We start from the raw sequence: 18,782 nt of genomic DNA on the forward strand, positions 1-18,782 counted from the left end.
AAGCAAGGGCTGGGAGGCACGTGCTCTAGAAAATGTTTTCATTGCAGCTACGACCTCCAGGTGGAGGCCGCGCTACAAGTAGCCTGGCCAAATCACATTTAGGGTGTCAGTTTCAAATAAAAAGTTGAATAGTGATTGAAAAGTAAAAAGGGGTTCATTGCTAAGAAAAAATGCTGGATGTAACGGTATGTGTTGGATATAAGCAGAGGTAAAGTGCTTTTTTCTTTCTGCCTCTATTTCAGTGCATTGGATAAGAACATGAATAACTGTAAGCCTGTTGCCACATTTGCTACATGTCGGTGGTTCGCTTCCCGTCAAAAGGTAGGAGTGAGTGGCGTACGTATGTCCTATTCTTAATCTACACAGAAGCACTTCCTTATGTCTTGTTGTTTTTTCAGTTATCCAGTTCCCTAATTTTGGCTTGATAACGTGTAGCTTATTCAATACTGCATTATCCCATTGGTCCTGCCAGTACTTCCTCAGTTTGTTGCGTAAGAAGGGCTTAAGTTCTTTTGCTGATATAGGTTTATTCATATCCGTTTCATTAAACGTGACTGACGTTGCACTTTCGTTAGCAGCTACATTGCCTTTTATGCCCCTATGGCCAGGTACCCAACATAGGATGATGTTCTGGTTGTACATTAATGCTAGGCATAGTTGTGTGTATAGTTCATTAAAAACAGGGTTCTTATGTTTTCGAAAACTCATTAAGGCCCTTATTACGCTTAATGAATCTGTGAAAATGATGGCCTTATTCAGATTTGTTTTTCTGATGTGCTTTACGGCTGAGAGTACTGCGTACGCTTCAGCCGTAAAAATACTTGTGTTAGGATTTAGAGTACCGGAGGTGGAAAAAACTGGCCCAAGAGCTGCATACGCGACACCAGCAGATGATTTAGAAGCATCTGTATAATACTCGGCACAGCAGTACTGCGCTTGGAGTTCGAGGAAGTGTGATAGTATATGTGCCTCAGGTGCATGTTTCGTTATTGCAACAAAAGAGATATCGCACTCCATGGTCTGCCATTCCCAAGGCGGTGGAAGACGAGTGGGAGGCATTAAGATATTTTCTGGGAGATGGATGTTTGTTTCTTCTGCCATTGCTTCCAAACGTAGGCTCAAAGGAGTTCTAATACGTGGGCGCTTACTGTAAAGTCTGGCAGCGGACAGGTCGCTAACAATGGAATGACATGGATGCTCGGTGTCTGATTTTACCTTAGTGTAGTTCTGCGTAGATGTAAGAACCATTCGTTGGCCTCGACGTACAAACTTTCAACAGGGCTAGTTCTAAAGGCGCCTGTTGCCAGTCGTATACCGAGGTTGTGGACTGGATCGAGAATCTTTAGCGCACTCTCAGTTGCGGAGTGGTACACCACGGCTCCGTAATCGAGGCGTGATTGTATGAGACTCTTATACAGGCTCAGCAGACACTTCCTGTCACTGCCCCAGGTTGTTCGACAGAGCAGCTTGAGGAGGTTCATGGTCTTGAGGCATTTTTCTTTAAGATATTTTAAGTGGGGGACGAAGTTAAGCTTTGTGTCTAGGATAACACCTAAGAATTTGTGTTCAGGGCTAACAGTTAGTCTTTCTCCATTAAGGTTAATATCGGGTTGTGGTAGTACACTTCCCTTGTTAGAAAACAGGACACATGTGCTCTTTTGGGGGTTCAATTTGAAACCATTCTCGTCCGCCCACCTTGAGAATCTATTCAAGCCAAGTTGTAGCTGCCTCTCGCAAATGCTAAGATTGCATGACCTGAACCCTATCTGTACGTCGTCCACATAGACGGAATAGAAGAGTGTGCGAGGTAATACGGTGTGGAGGGAATTCATTTTAACAATAAATAACGTACAGCTCAGTACTCCACCCTGCGGTACGCCTGTCTCCTGTATGAATGGTCGAGATTGCACGTTGCCAACTCTAACGCGAAATGTCCTGTTAGAGAGATAGCTTTCAATTATTCTCAGCAGGTTGCCGCGAATGCCCATTGCAGAAAGATCCCGAAGGATCCCGAAGCGCCACGTGGTATCATACGCCTTCTCCATGTCAAGAAACACGGACAACACAAGCTGTTTGTGGACAAACGCTTCCCTGATATACATTTCCATGCGTACAAGCTGATCTGTCGTTGATCTGCTTTCTCTAAAGCCACATTGATATTGATCTAATTTCTTGTTAATTTCTAGATAATGTACCAGGCGACTGTTTACCATCTTTTCAAAAACTTTACATAAGCAGCTCGTCAATGCTATAGGCCTATAACTATTTGCCAAAGAAGGGTCCTTACCCTGTTTCAAAATAGGAATTATGATGGCCTCTTTCCAAGCAGAGGGAATGCGGCCGGACGACCATATAGAATTGTAGAGACAAAGAAGGTTTTTTTGTGTTTCAGGCGGCAGGTGTTTAAGCATTTCATATAGGATGCGGTCAGATCTGGGGGCAGATTGGTTGCAGCTGTTTAGGGCTGCCTGAAGCTCTGCCATGCGAAAGGGTCTATTGTATGCCTCGTATTGTGCGCTTTTCCTTTCTAATGGTTGTCCATCTATTTGCCTTTTGTACCTTTGGAACGTTTCAGAGTAGTGCGACGAGCTGGATATCTGTTCGAAATGTGCGCCAAGAAAGTTCGCCTGATCTTCCATGCTGTCGCCTTGAGTATTCACTAAAGGCAGAGAGTAAGACTGTCGACCCTTTATTCTATTAACTCTATTCCAAACCTTTGTTTCGTCAGTGTAGGAGTTAATGCCTCATATATACTTTCTCCAACTCTCTCTTCTAGCTTGTCGCCGCGTTCTTCGACCCTGGGATTTGACCTGCTTGAAATTGACTAGATTTTCTGCTGTCGGAGAATCCCGAAGTAAACCCCATGCCTTGTTTTGCTTCTTTCGCGCTTTTCGACACTCATCGTTCCACCATGGAAGACGGCGTTTTGTGGAGAATCCACTTGTTACAGGAATACATTTGGAGGAGGTGTCAAGGAGAAAAGCCGTAAAATATTCAACCGCAGCGTCTATGCTTAAAGCACACATGTCGTCCCAGGATAAACAAGCAAGCTTTTTGAACGTTTCCCAGTCAGCCGAGTCAGTTCTCCAGCGAGGTAATTGCGGAAGGCATTCATTAGCGATAGGTGTGCTTAGAACTACAGGGAAATGATCACTCCCGTATGGGTTTTTAATAACTTTCCATTGAAAGTAAGGTAGAAGAGTAGGAGATGCTATGCTAAGATCTATTGAGGAGTATGTTTTGTTTGCCATGTTATAATACGTGGGCTCCTTCCCATTCAAAAGACATGCACCTGAAGAAAAAAGGAACTGTTCAATCAAGCGACCTCTCGCGTCGCAGCGCGAGTCGCCCCATAGGTTGCTGTGCGCATTTAAATCTCCAAGCACAAGATATGGTTCAGGCAACTGATCTATTAGTGTTTGGAATTCTTGTTTGTGGAGCTGAAAATGCGGCGGTATATATAGGGAGCAGATGGTTATCAGCTTATTTAACAGTACAGCTCGAATGGCCACTGCCTCAAGGGTTGTTTGTAGCTGTAAGTGTTGACAGGCTATAGATTTGTCAGCTATGATGGCTACGCCGCCGGATGATGCGAGGGCATCATCGCGATCCTTCCGAAAAATAACATACTGACGTAGGAAGTGTTTATGTTTAGATTTCAAATGAGTCTCTTGGACACACAGCACTTTAGGAGTTAGTTGATTAAGGAGTTCTTGGATATCATCGACGTTGCAGAGCAGGCCTCTGATATTCCACTGAATAATCAGTGTATCCATATTAAAATAAATGTTGTGCTATGTGTCAAAGAGAATGAACTTGGTTTAGCTTATGTTGCCCTTTTGGGGCCCTGTAATTGGAGTTTTGTCTTTTTTGGAGCGATCGGCAAAATCGCGCCGCTCCTTAGGCGTCAACTGCGCCTTCTGACTCGGTGTTGTGTCCATGGCCTCTTGAGAGGCACTGGACAGCCGCTCTTGCGAGCGGTGTGTTTTCCGTGAAAGCCTTGTCTCGGAAGACAAGGCCTTGGAGCCCACCGTCCGGGTGGTTGGTGGGCTAGTCTTGACCTCGGAGCTGGACTGACTGGTGCCAGCACTAGCGGAGGCCTCAACTGTGGACAAATTCGGGAGAGGTAGGGCAGCCTTCGCTGCTCCCACCGTGGGGGCGGGTGGCGTTGCCGCACGCTCGCTACGCGTGGTGCTGGCGTCCGCCAAGTGCCGTTGTGGTACTGCCCCCCGACGTACCACTTCGGCGAAAGATGCGGTCTGTGTAAATGTTTGTGAGATGCGTTGCCTTGCTTCTCTGAAAGTTATGTTTTCTTTTACCTTTATTGTAATTATTTCTTTTTCTTTCTGCCAGACTGCGCATGATCGGGAATATGCTGGGTGACCACCATTACAATTCCTACAACGGGGCTCAGCCTTACAGTCATCTGCAGAGTGGTCATTGATGCCACATTTTGCACATGTTAGCCGCCCTCGGCAGCTCTGGGAAGCATGACCAAACCTCTGGCATTTAAAACAACGTCGAGGGTTTGGGATGTATGGTCGTACTCTGAGTTTGGTATATCCAGTTTCTAATGTCTCTGGTAGTGTGCTAGAGCCAAAGGTAATAATCAGGTGCTTAGTTGGCAGTTCCTTGTTGTCACGTCTAATCTTTATTCTTTGTACACTTATTACGTTTTCATCTTTCCATCCTTCCAGGAGTTCTTCATCGGTCAAGTCCATCAAGTCTATGTCAGAGATTACGCCTTTGGCCGTATTCATAGTTCGGTGCGCTGTCACACTGACAGGGATGTCTCCAAGTTGTAGAAGTTTTGTTAGCTTGTCGTGTTGTGCTTTGTCTTTTATTTCTAGTAATAGGTCCCCACTGGCCAGCTTGGTGATCTTATAGCCGCCTCCAATGGTCTCTGCGAGATGCTTCGCGACAACGAATGGTGAAATTGTTCTTGCTTTCTTGTCAGGTTTGTCACTGTGGACAACGTGAAATTTAGGGAAAGTCTGAGTGCCTTTTAAAAAAAACTGAAACTTAGCATCGGTGCGCCCCCTTTTAGAGGGACGATCGGTACAGAAGGGGTTGGAAGTTCCCATGAAATGTGTTGTGTATTCAGCGACGATGCCAGTCACCCACCACCGAGCCCAACAAGGGGACACGGCAGGGTATGCGGTGAAGCAAACCCTACCATGCCAACTGTACATCGTCGCTATAACCACATATGTTATAACCAAGGTAGGTCATAGCACACCAGGTTAACCCTCGCCGCCAGGAATGTTGGAAGTTATCAGAAGAAAAAGAAGACAGGAAAGACTAAAAGTGAGAGGGAAAGACGAAGATGTGCGAAGTGAGAGACAGGAAAAGGCGACTGCCGGTTTCCTCCAGGTGGGTCAGTCTGGAGGTGCCGTCTATGCGAAGCAGAGGCCAAAGGGGTGTGTTGCCTCCGCCGGGGGGCCTTAAAGGTCCAAACACCCAGCATCGGCTCAACCCCCAGGATCCCCCTTTCCCCAGACACGGCTAAGCCGCGCACGGCTACACGCGGGAGGGTCCAACCCTCGTGTGCTCGGGGCATTTTCTTTATCTATATGCCTGTTAAACTTGGAACCTATCGCGGCCTTGTGCTTGTAATTGTAACGCAGCACACGCTTAAACATAGCTGTGACTAAGATTTGGGTGTAACTTGGCGGCTTCTTTTCTCACCGTATGTATATTATAGTATGCCTAAGGCTACATGTGACTGAACTTCACTTAGACTATAACTAACTCTAATCTAGATCTTTAGAACCCCGTCGTTTCTGCTTATCCTACAATATTTTGATGTCTATCAATATTTATCACATGGCAGTTTCACCAGAAGAGCGAAACATTCACATCAATATAAAGGTTGGTGTAATGGGCTCGGACGATGTCCTATTCATGCGCGGGTGCAACATGTTGGAGCGATGTGGCATGTATTGCAGTTCTTGCTGAGTGGAAGGAACAGCCCCCCGCAACTAACAGGTATCTCATAATGCTGGAGCGATGAGAAGCGTCGCCAGTGGCGTCACGGTCGGCAAGCGTCGATTTTGCATCAGATAAAACCTACCCACTCCTCATGTCAATAATAACGACAAAACATGCTCAATGAATTAATTTTGGTCAGCGTGAGAAGACTAAGAGATGATGGATGTTACCACCCCTTTGTTGCTGTTCGGATGGATAGCCAGTAGCTGCAGGAATTGGGATCGAAACGGGCGGTCTGGGCTACACGGGTGCTGCCATGGTTTGACGAATTGCGGTTAAAGTTTGCTTTTGCGGTTACAGGTGGTAAGCGCCACGTATTTGAGGCATACAACGCGCAGGCAGAAAGGGACTTGCATGTCCCGTAGCGCTGTAACGTATTACGTGCACAGGAAAAATTAGGTTACTTTCAACGCGCAATGGTATTGCCCGTGTACATTGTGTACCCTTGGCAGTTACTAGAGAGACAGAGCTATAGTCAGGGTTTTGCCGTCACCGCCATCGCCTAACGTATAAGAGCGGAGTACTAAAATAATTATTCAGTGAGCAATTAGGCATTTAAAGCGTTCCGCGTTGTCAATTCATCACCGGCGCTAACATTGTGGCGCCATCTGCTAAATTGAAATCAAACCACTTTTACCCCTCGCTATCGCCTGCGTAGGCTTTATAGCGTAAAAAAGAGAAGATCCTAATCATAGCGCAAAACATACTTTATATCCCGCCCTCAGAAATGGCTGATTTGCACCATTTCTTCCCATCGGGGCGGAAAGCAAACAAGGGTGTACAATTTAAAGGACGCTAAAGTTTCCCCTGTGGGAGTGGAATGCGATAGCTATCAAAGATCCTCGATTGCTTCTCACGATTGCCAGCGACTGCAGCTTATGTAACCGTAATGTTTACCGGAAAACGCTGGCGGCGAACGCTATGCAAGAAAACGCGTTTTCTGGTCGAAGCGCTGCCTTTTACGTAGACCAATCCCGGAGATGGTGCACAGCCGTGCCAAGAAACTACATCAGTTTCAGTCTGAGAAGATTTAACATAACAGGCATGCTCTATCGGTGTTTTGTTTCATGACATTTGTTTAGTTGCAGGCAGTCTAAATATCCCAGTAATAACTTTGTAAATAGTGCCAGATAAGTTGTGATGAATGTTAGTGATATAACGGTGTGGCAATATAGCCCACATATATATAGCCCGCCATAATATACCTAAACAAATCTAAATATATGCGGCAATTTTCGCTCACAGAACGCGAAATCCGGCTACGGCGCCGACGCCAACACCGTATCTTCTGCGACACGGGGGAATTGACACTATTGCGTTAAAATTGATTGAAGCGGGCGCATGCTAAGGTGCACGCGAGGCACCATGACTAGTGGGGCAAGATAAAAGGTACACAATGTTGGCATATACGCAGTTAATGCTTCTTTACATAATGTACCTTGTAGATGGAACTTAACCAATACTTACTCTGTCTTCAGAATAATGCTTTTGTGTGGAATGTTTGTGTGGAATATTCGATGTGAATGCCAATAACAAATATTCCTATTTTCCTGCACGCAGCGATTAGGTTAGCGCTTTCATCGTGGCACCAAGAGGAAACGAGCAGGAGAAAGGAGGAAAGGCATTGTCTTGAAAACTTGTCTTAGCTACAGACCTTGAGTTCGGCAGAGCGAGAGAGGACCACGGAGGACCACGGACATGCTCGTCATACACATGACGCGCAACTCGATGTTGGCAGTACGGTGTCTTGCTCCCCTACTTCAGTGGCAATCACTGTGTAATGGGTTCGGCCGGAATTTTCTAAACAAAAGTCTTGTTAAACTTATACTTCCAATTTCCTTCTAAACATATATTCTTGTAGATAGATTACTTTTTGTAACTCTTCCAATTGAGAACAAGAGTGGTGGCCTCGAATATTTTCAAAATCAATTTAGAAATACCTTTTTTTGCAGCCTCGGCAATTGGGGGAGGGACAATAAATAGTGTTCTACAAGATATATTGTAGCATTACAGGCTCAATCGTTGTCTACGGTCCCGAAAAGTATGAGAGCCCTGAAGAACGGCCCTTTTTTTTCGTTGTATTGAAGGGGTTGAAGCTATAAGAGAAGGAGATTACCAGGTATACGGTAGATGCCTTCCCGTAATCTAAAAAAAAAATGTGCAGTGCTATTTGCTCTCTGATGAGCAGCAATTACGCCAAGAAGAAAATTACTTGTACAAAGTTTCGCACTTTCGAGTACCTTTCCCTGATGCCATCGCACTTGATTCGTCACAGGTGAGAGTTCTTCACAAACTTGATAAACTTGCGTTCAGTTGTCACATTTAAATAACTTACACAACAATCACAAAAATCGCGGCAGAGTTAACCCATCTCACGCTTAATGTCGACGCAAATCCGATTAGCAATCGAAGCACAGTAGCGACACACCTTACTGCCACCGCAGAGACGCACCATGTGTGAGACATGTATGCAGCCAGGCTCATCACCGGCACGAATTCCCTCTTGACACGCCGCCGCGTGATTCAACGTCACCGCAGCCAAGTCCGCATGTGTTGCTTGTCTGAACATACATACAGGCTTGTTTGTTTGGATATATATGACATGCTTTTGATCCAAAGCAGGCCCGAGAATAAAATAAGTCTTTTTTTCCCATTCAAGAGCGGCAAATACCCAGTGCTACATCCTTTCCGACTCAAGTTGGCAACAAAGAGGGTCATTCGTGAGCGGCGCATACCGAGCGGACCATGCCCGGTGACCAACGTAGGTGTCAAACAGGTCCACCTGAAAGCAGAACATATACCCAGTGGCGAAAGTTGGCATCAAAAAGGTCGATTGAAGAGTGGCAACTAGGCAGTCGCACATACCCAGTAACACAAGTTCGAAAGAAATGGCTGAATGGATGAGCGGAACATACCGAGCGATCCAAGTTGGTCCCACGGGGATATTGAACTCAGTTCCTTTCGCAAGCAGCCCAATGATTTTCGCATTATATAAGCCACGCACGTCCCAGCGAGCGAAGTGGTGGAGACAAAGCTGGCTCTGGTTTGAAGGCATAGAAGAGCGCTGAACTGCCGATGAGAAGACCAGCGACCGAAAGAACACAAATGCTGACAGAAAAGACGCTCACTTGCAAGTGATCTTACTGAAGCTTAATGAATTCTTTCAACGTCGACTGCGCACGCGTGTGGTCCAGATCACTACAAAACAAATACTAAAGAAAGGCGGTTGTCCAAGAGAAAGATACTACCCCCACAAGTAGACGAAAAACATATCTTGTCCAGACACCTGCAGGTATCAAATTTGTACAAAATTATTTCACCATCATCAGCCTGGTTACGCCCACTGCAGGGCAAAGGCCTCTCCCATTCTTCTCCAACTACCCCGGTCATGACCTAATTACGGCCATGTTGTGCCTGCAAACTTCCTAATCTCATCCGCCCACCTAACTTTCTGCCGCCCCCTGCTACGGTTCACTTCCCTTGGAATCCAGTTTGTAACCCTTAATGACCATCGGTTATCTTCCCTCCTCATTACATGTCCTGCCCATGCCCATTTCTTTTTCTTGGTTTCAACTAAGATGTCATTAACTCGCGTTTGTTCCCTTACCCAATCTGCTCTTTTCTCATCCCTTAACGTTACTCCGATGATTCTTCTTTCCATAGCTCGCTGCGTCGTCCTCAATTTAAGTAGACCCTTTTCGTAAGCCTCCAGGTTTCTGCCCCGTACGTGAGTACTGGTAATACACAGCTGTCGCACACTTTTCTCTCGAGGGATAATGGCAACCTGCTGTTCATGATCTGAGAATGCCAACCAAACGCACCCGAGCGCATTCTTATTCTTCTGATTATTTCAGTCTCGTGATCCGGATCCGACGTCACTACCTTCCCTAAGTAGATATATTTCCATACCACATCCAATGCCTCGCAACCTATCGTAAGCTGCTGTTCTCTTCCGAGACTGTTAAACATTACTTTTGTTTTCTGCAGAACATATTTAGACCCACCCTTCTGTTTTGCCTCTCCAGGTCAGTGAGCATGCATTGCAGTTGGTCCCCTGAGTTACTAAGCAAAGAAATATCATCAGCGAATCGCAAGTTACTAAGGTATTCTCCATTAACTCTTATTCCCAATTCTTCCCAATCCAGGTCTCTGAATGCCTCCTCTAAACACGCTGTGAATATCATTGGAGAGATCGTATCCTTCTGCCTGACGCCTTTCTTTATTGGGATTTTGTTGCTTTCTTTGTGGAGGACTACGGTGGCTGTGGAGCCGCTATAGATATTCTCCAGTATTTTTACATATGGCTCATCTACACCCTGATTCCGTAATGCCTCCATGACTGCTGAGGTTTGGACTGAATCAAACGCTTTCTCGTAATCAATGAAATCTATATATAAGGGTTGGTTATATTCCGCACATTTCTCTATCACCTGATTGCTAGTGTGAATATGGTCTATTGTTGAGTAGCGTTTACGGAATCCTGCCTAATCCTTTGGTTGAATAAAGCCTAAGGTGTGCCTGGTTCTATTTACTATTACCTTAGTAAATATTTTGTAGGCCACGGACAGTAAGCTGATCGGTCTATAATTTTTCAAGTCCTTGGCGTCCCCTTTTGATGGATTAGGATTAGGTTAGCGTTTTTCCGAGATTCCGGTAGGCTCGAAATCATGAGGCATTGTATATACAGAGTGGCGAGTTTTTCTAGAACAATCTGCCCACCATCCTTCAACAAATCTGCTGTTGCCTGATCCTCCCCAGCTGCCTTCCCCCTTTGCTTATCTCCCAAGGCTTTCTTTACTTCTTCTGGCGTTACTTGTGGGATTTCAAATTCTTCTAGAGTATTCTCTCTTCCATTATCGTCGCGGGTGCGACTTGTACTGTATAAATCTCTATAGAACTCAGCCATTTGAACGATCTCATCCATATTAGTAATGATATTGGCGGCTTTGTCTCTAAACGCATGCATCTGATTCTTGCCTATTCATGTTTCTTCTTCCCTGCTTTTAGGCTTCCTCCGTTCCTGAAAGCATGTTCAATTCTATCCATATTATACTTCCTTATGTCAGCTGTCTTACACTTGTTGATTGACTTGGAAAGTTCTGGCAGTTCTATTCCAGCTGTAGGGTTAAAGGCTTTCATACATTGGCGTTTCTTGATCAGATCTTTCGTTTCCTGCGATAGCTTACTGGTATCCTGTCTAACGGAGTTGCCACCGACTTCTATTGCAGACTCCTTAACGATGCCCATGAGATTGTCGTTCATTGCTTCAACACTAAGGTCCTCTTCCTGTGTTATAGCCGAATACCTGTTCTGTAGCTTGATCCGGAATTCCTCTATTTTCATTCTTACCGCTAACTCATTGATCGGCTTCTTATGTACCAGTTTCTTTCGTTCCCTCCTCAAGGCTAGGCTAATTCGAGTTCTTACCATCCTATGGTCACTGCAGTGCACCTTGCCGAGCATGTCCACGTCTTGTATGGTGCCAGGGTTAGCGCAGATTATAAGGTCTATTCCATTTCGTCTCGTCATTCGGGCACCTCCATGTCCAGTTTCGGATATCCCGCTTGCGGAAGAAGGTATTCATTATCCGCATCTTACTCTGTTCTGCAAAGTCTACTAATAACTCTCCCCTGCTATTCCTAGTGCCTATGCCATATTCCCCCACAGCCTTGTCTCCAGCCTGCTTCTTGCCTACCTTGGCATTGAAGTCGCCCATCAGTACAGTGTATTTTGTTTTGACGTTACTCATCGCCGATTCCACGTCTTCATAGAAGCTTTCGACTTCCTGGTCATCATCACTGGATGTAGGAGCGTACACCTGTATGACCTTCAATTTGTACCTCTTATTAAGTTTCACAATAATTCCTGCCACCCTCTCGTTAAAGCTGTAGAAATCCTGCATGTTACCAGCTATGTCTGTATTAATCAGGAATCCGACTCATATTTCTCCCCTCTCCGCTAAGCCCCGGTAGCACAGGACGTGCCCGCTTTTTAGCACTGCATATGCTTCATTTGCCCTCCTAACTTCACTGAGCCCTATTATATCCCATTTACTGCCGTCTATTTCCTCCAATAGCACTGCTAGACTCGCCTCACTAGATAACGTTCTAGCGTTAAACGTTGCCAGGTTCTGATTCCTATGGCGGCCTGTCCGAATCCAGGGATTCTTAGCACTCTCTGCTGCATCGCAGGTCTGACCGCCGCCGTGGTCAGTTGCTTCGCAGCTGCTGGGGACTGAGGGCCAGGGTTTTATTGTTGTGTTCATATGGGAGGTTGTGGCCAAGTACTGCACCAGGGTGGCGAATCCTGCTCTGGTGAGGGAGTGCGTTACCGATTCTGGTCACCGGGATCAGGCCGCACTCCATGCCTGTTTGTGCCATTTTATCAACACGCGGCTTTTTCCGGTGGAAAATTGCGCGGCACCGGGATTCGAACCACGGTCCTCTTGCACTCGATGCGGATGCTTTACCTCTACGTCACCGCTGCACCCCCCTCTTGCCCCCCCCCCTTGGAGACAAGCTTTTGGCAAAGTCCCCCTTTTCTAGCCGGTGCGAACAGCCACACGAAGTCACTGGTGGCGAATCTGACGGGCAGCTGTTGTGCGCCGTAGCGAGCCCTAGCATGAACATGTGACGATGAGGGTCTGAGCCGGGCAAGTCGACTGCTTCTTCGGCACGAATTGAATTGAATTGAAATCTTTATTGTTCGCCGAGCTGGGGTGCCCGCCTCTTAACTTACACGTAGATAGGGGGGCAGGACGCAGCAGTCCCTGCGCGTTGAGGACGATGAGTCTTCACGGCCTCAACGGCCAGGCGGATTGCTCGACGCTGATCGTCTTCAGCCTCGCTCTGGAGCAAAGCCTTCCAGGCTTCTCTACTGTCAACGTTTTCCTTGGCCCCTGGGGAGCCAGCACACTCCCATATTATATGGTCCAGCGTACCTTTCTGCGTACAAATTTTGCAGAGGGCGTCGTTATAGTCCCTCGTTTGTGTTAAATAGATCCAATGTGGTGATGTATAATTGTTTCCCTGGAGGCGTCGCCAAATGCGAGCGTCCTCCAGAGAGAGAGACCGATGCGGAGGCGGAAAGATTCTTCTTTCGGTTTTGTAATGATCGACAATTTCCCTGTACGTGATGATGCTATCTTTTATCCCTGGAACTGGCTGCTCTAGAGTTGCCCGGTGGTAGAATGCTCGGGGAAGCTCGTGAGCGGCTTTCTTGCCTGGGACCGGTACCCGGTCAAGATAAAAAGATGCATGGGCCGGTACCCAAATAAAAGTTATGTCCCTCCTGGGAGAGTTCTTGAGTAGAATGTGGAGAGCTTCTTCCGAGATTCTCCGTCTGTTAAAATTTCGGATAACTAATTTGTTATCGCATAATATTACTCCCGCTTCTGTACCCGCACATGGGAGCGCTACTGCAATCTCCTCGGTTGTACAGAAGTCCCTCGTGCACGTGAAGCACGCTATCTTAACGCACCCGTCGCCATGAACCACCGTCGATACCGCAGCCCCGTCTTTGCCGCTAGCGGCCTCCACGTACGCTACGTTATGCGCCGGTGTGTGTTTAAGTTTATTTACTAGAGCCTTAGCCCTGTGAGCTCTCCCCTCTTTGTTGTAGATAGGATGCATATTTTTAGGTAGGGGGCGATTCGGAAGCGTTTACGCACGTCCAACGGAATGTCTTTCTTGTCAGTCGGGGCACCCCTGTCGCATTGGATTCCTACACATTCCATGATTTTTCTCCCTGTTTTAGACTGGCCTAATCTTTCCAACTGAGACACTCGTACTGCCTCAGTGAGCTCAACTAGCGTGTTGTGAACCCCCATTTTGAGGAGCAGGTCTGTCGAGGTCGAGTCTGGGAGCCCTAGGGCTGTCTGAACGCTCTTCCTAATGATCGCATTTATTTTCTCCTTTTCTTCTCGCTTAAACACAAGATACGGTGTGGCATACACTATACGGCTGGTAATGAAGGCTTGCATGAGTCTGAGGAGGCTGTTCTCTTTGAGGCCGCTGCCTTTGAGTGAAATCCTCCTAAAGATCCCCGTGACCTGCGCCGTGTATCCTTCTAGCTTTTTGATTGTCGTGAGGTTGCATTCATTTCTCTGGATATACATGCCCAGAATTCTGATTTCCTCCACCTTGGGAACCTCAGTTCTGTTTACGAAAAAATTGATGAGTCTGCGGCTCCCAGCGCGTCCCCTTTGATGTTTTGGCTCAATGATTAACAGCTCTGATTTCTCTGGCGAGCACGCCAAGCCTCTGCTGGCCGCATACTCTTCCACCGTATTCGCCGCTGTCTGTAGTTTAAGTTCGATGGCTGCGTCACTCCCACTGTTAACCCAGATGTTGATATTATCCGCGTACATGCTAAATTTAATCAATTTAATCTTATTGAGTTCCGCCGGGAGACCCCTCATCGCTATGTTGAATAGGAAGGGTGATAGCACCGACCCTGGCGGGGTCCCCTTGCTCCCAAGTGTTATGGGAGGGGATTTTACATCCAGAAATGTTATATTCGCCTCCCTCTGTGACAGAGTTTTTGACGTATGCATATACCCTGTGTCCCACACCTGCCTCTTCGAGGCCTGCTAAGGTAGCCTTATGGCTAACGTTATCAAATGCCTTGGTGAGGTCGAGGCCCAGGATCGCCCGGGTGTCAGTTGAGTCATATCGGTCTAGGATATCATGCTTAAGTCTGAGCATGACATCTTGTGTACTGAGCCCTGGCCTGAATCCAACTATTTCATGCGGCCAGAGATCATTCTCCTCCATGCACCTGGTCAGTCTCGTTTGAACAACATGCTCCATCAATTTCCCTACACACTAGGTGAGGGGGATTGGTCGCGTGTTGCTCAAGCCGGGTAGTTTGCCTGGCTTGGGAATAAAGACTACGTCAGCTTGTTTCCATGTTTTTGGGAGTTCCCCTTTCTCCTACACCTGGTTCATGAATTTGGTTAATGCAATGATGGACTCATCGTCTAGATTCCTGAGAGCTGTGTTTGTTATCCCGTCCGGACCGGGGGCCGATCTCTTTCTGAGGTTATTAATCTCTGCTCTAACCTCTGTCGTGGTGATGGGGGCATCGAGATCTGGATTGGGAGGTCCCTCGTAGTCCCTGAACACTTCCCTCTCTGCTCTTCCAAGATATATCTCTTGGAGCTCGCTAATGAGCTCGTCATCTGTGCCAACAAAGCCATGCCTCGCTCTCACCTGGTTTGTACTAGCTTCCATTTTGATTTATTAGGGTCGATTAGATGTCTGAGAAGGCTCCAGGTTTTGGAGAGCCTCATATTGGCTTCCATCTCATCACACTTGCTGTACCAATTCTGCTCGTTGAGCTTAATCGCATATGTTTCTATTTCTTTGTTGAGTCTGGATAGTTCGCGCCAGATATTCCTGTTCCATCTTTGTGCCTTGAGCCTTGACAATATCTGCGGGACAGAAGCATCGTCGTTAGGTGAAAAAGGAAGTATGGTGTCGAGAAAACTTTAAGGATGGCTAGCATAGAGGAAAAAGAAAGGTGCGTATCCTGTGACTTCATGCTTGACTGTGTTGAAGGCATACGTGACGAACGGTAATACGGCATCCCAGTTCTTATGATCCGCTGAGACATACATACATTGAAAGCATGCTTACGAGGGTACGATTGGTGCGCTTGTTTAGACCATTGGTCTGCGGGCGGTAAGAAGTGGAATAGCGATATTGAATTCCACAAACTCTTCCACGACGTCAGTGGTGAACTGCCGACCGCGATCACTTATAACCACCTGAGAAGCTCCGTGGCGGAGGATAATCTAATGCAGAAGAAACGCCGAAACATCAGATGGTGTAGCTGAGACAAGCGCCATTGGTTGAGTATCACGGGTTAAAAAATCCACGCGCATGATTATCCAGCGGCAGCCAGTGGAAGACTTGGGGAAGGGACCGAGTAAATGTATACCAACTTCCTCAAAATGTGAAGTAGGCGGTCTAACTGGTGGCAGAGTTCCTGCAGGAGCTGCAGTCGGTTGTTTGTGCCGTTGGCAGACATAACCGCTGGCGACATACTGCTTGGTTGCCTTTCACGATTGAGGCCAGTGGAAACGTTGTCGGAGGCAGTGGAGCATTCTAGCGAATCCAAGGTGACCTGATATAAGGTCGTCGTGCATGGCCCGAAGTACAGCAAAGCGCAGGCACATTGGGATGGCAAGCAGCAGTGGAGCACCGTTTTTTGAATATATCTTGTGGTAAAGCAGACCGTCACGAATCACAAGTGGCGTAGCCCGATCAGATCTGTGGGTCGCACCAATAATCGGCTTTAGTGGAGGCTCGCGCGGTTCGTTCTTGAAGACGGCGAAGACAGGAAAGTCCCATGATAGTGTAGTTATGTAATCATCGAAAGCGTCATCATCAGTACCTTCGCTCTGAGAGGGAAGACGAGATAAGCAGTCGGCATCTGTGTGGCACCTATCGCTCTTATAAGCAACAAAAAAGTCGTATTCTTGAAGACGCAAGGCCCACCGATCCAACCGCCCAGATGGGTCACGCAGTCCAACGAGCCAGCAGAGAGAATGATGGTCGGTGACAATATTGAAATGGCGGCCGTACAAATAAGATCTGAAGGTGTGGATGGTGAAAACAACAGCAAAACATTCCACCTCCATGACTGTATAATTGCTCTCTGTTTTTTTCAAAGTACGACTTGCGTATGCAACAACGTGTTGGTGTCCGTCATGAAACTGGACGAGCACAGCGCCAACGCCCACCCCACTTGCATCAGTATGCAGTTAGGTGAACGCCTCTGGATCGAAATGGCCGAAAAGTGGCCAAGAGGTGAGCAATAACTTAAGCTGATGGAAACCAGTTTCGCACTGAGTGGACCATATATAGGGAGTGTACTTGCGGAGTAGGTCAGTTAGTGGACCAGCAAGCTCGGTGAACTCGGTAATGAACCTGCCAAAGAACACAGGCCCAGGAAACTTCTGAGGTCTTTCACTGTCTTCGGCTGCTTAAAGTTGCGAACAGCAGAAATCTTTTGGGGATCTGGCCATATACCGTCCTTGGTCAACGAAATATCAAAGCACAATGGCTTGGGGCTCATCGAAACGACACTTCTTAGAGTTTAAAATTAGGCCAACCTTTCGGATGCAGTCCAAAACAACGCCTAACCTCTGGTTGAGCTCGTGGAAAATTCGGCCGAAAATAATCAGGTCATCTAAATAACACATATAAATCTGCAATTTGAGAGCACGGAGAATGAAGTCCATAAATCGCTCGAAGGTTGCTGGGGCATTGCATAAGCGAAAAGGCATGACTTTAAACTCATTGAGTGCCTCAGGCGTAACAAAAGTGGTTATTTCTCTGTCAGACGGGTGCATCGGTATCTGCGAGTATATCCGCACTGGAGGCCAATCGACAAAAAGTACGATGCGGAGTGAAGGCAGTGAACGGTATCGTCAATCCGTGGTACGGCATACACGCCTTTCTTTGTGACGGCATTTAGGCGGCGGTAGTGGACACAAAATCCACCCCCCCTCCACGAGTTGTCTTTCTCTTTCACTACTATAACAGGAGCTGCCCAAGGGCTGCAGGACTCCTGAATAACGCCTCTCTGCAGCATGTCGTAGACCTCTTCGGCGATCACTCTTCTTTCTGTGGCAGAAACGCGATGGGGTTTCTGACGTATCGCAGTCGCTTGCTCTGTGTTGACGCGGTGGTGCACGCGGGATTCCGGCAACGTCCGACAACGCTCGCGTTGAGTAAAATCAAATACTGACCTGTAGCAGGCCAGCACTTGTTGGAGTACGTCCTGCTCGGAAGACGAAAACGACTTGTTTATCATACGTCGCACGTTATCCGACTAGTTGGGCAATGGTCGACTGATGTCTGAAGACGCTGCAACTGTTCGTACATCAATTGTGGCTTGCTCCTCAAATGTTGCCAATTTAAGTGCGACTGACAGGGTAGCAGACTCCGTAGAAGCGTTCACTGTCAAAAAAACGCGCGCCCGCCGATGGATTAAACAATAGACCGAGGGACCAACACGTTCTTAATCGCGTTGTTATGATCTGGCTCGACAAGAGCGCTACATGATCCCACCCGGATACGTGAAGAACTCACGGTAACAAACATTGTCTGACCAGGCAGTAACACATCTTCAGACAGCGAAAACACGTCGGCTTGATCGGTCTGCAAATCATCAAGTATGGCCATTGCCCCCCCCCCCCCCCCAACGTGCTCCTTAGTAAAATCTCTCCAGTCCCACAGTTAAGTGTAGCACTGCATTCACGTAGGAAATCTATACCTAAAGTAACATGATGAGTTGCGTGGACCAATACAGCGAACTCGGCTCTAAAGCTCTGTCCTCCGATCGCAACCAAAACAGAACAAACACCAACAGGGCGCAACATTTCAACTCCAAGAAAAGTTCGGCTGCGATCCCACGCGAACATAACTTTCTGTCCTAAGCGATCTTCGAAGCGAATGCTCATAACAGAAATAGCGGCACCCTAATATCGACAAGAGCAGTAGTATTCACACCGTCTATACACACACACACACACACACACACACACACACACACACACACACACACACACACACACACACACACACACACACACACACACACACACACACACACACACACACACACACACACACACACACACACACACACACACACACACACACACACACACACACACACACACACACACACACACACACACACACACACACACACACACACACACACACACACACACACACACACACACACACACACACACACACACACACACACACACA

This window comes from Dermacentor variabilis, chromosome 7 (genome assembly GCF_050947875.1).
Source record: "Dermacentor variabilis isolate Ectoservices chromosome 7, ASM5094787v1, whole genome shotgun sequence".
In the NCBI taxonomy this organism is placed as follows: domain Eukaryota; kingdom Metazoa; phylum Arthropoda; class Arachnida; order Ixodida; family Ixodidae; genus Dermacentor; species Dermacentor variabilis.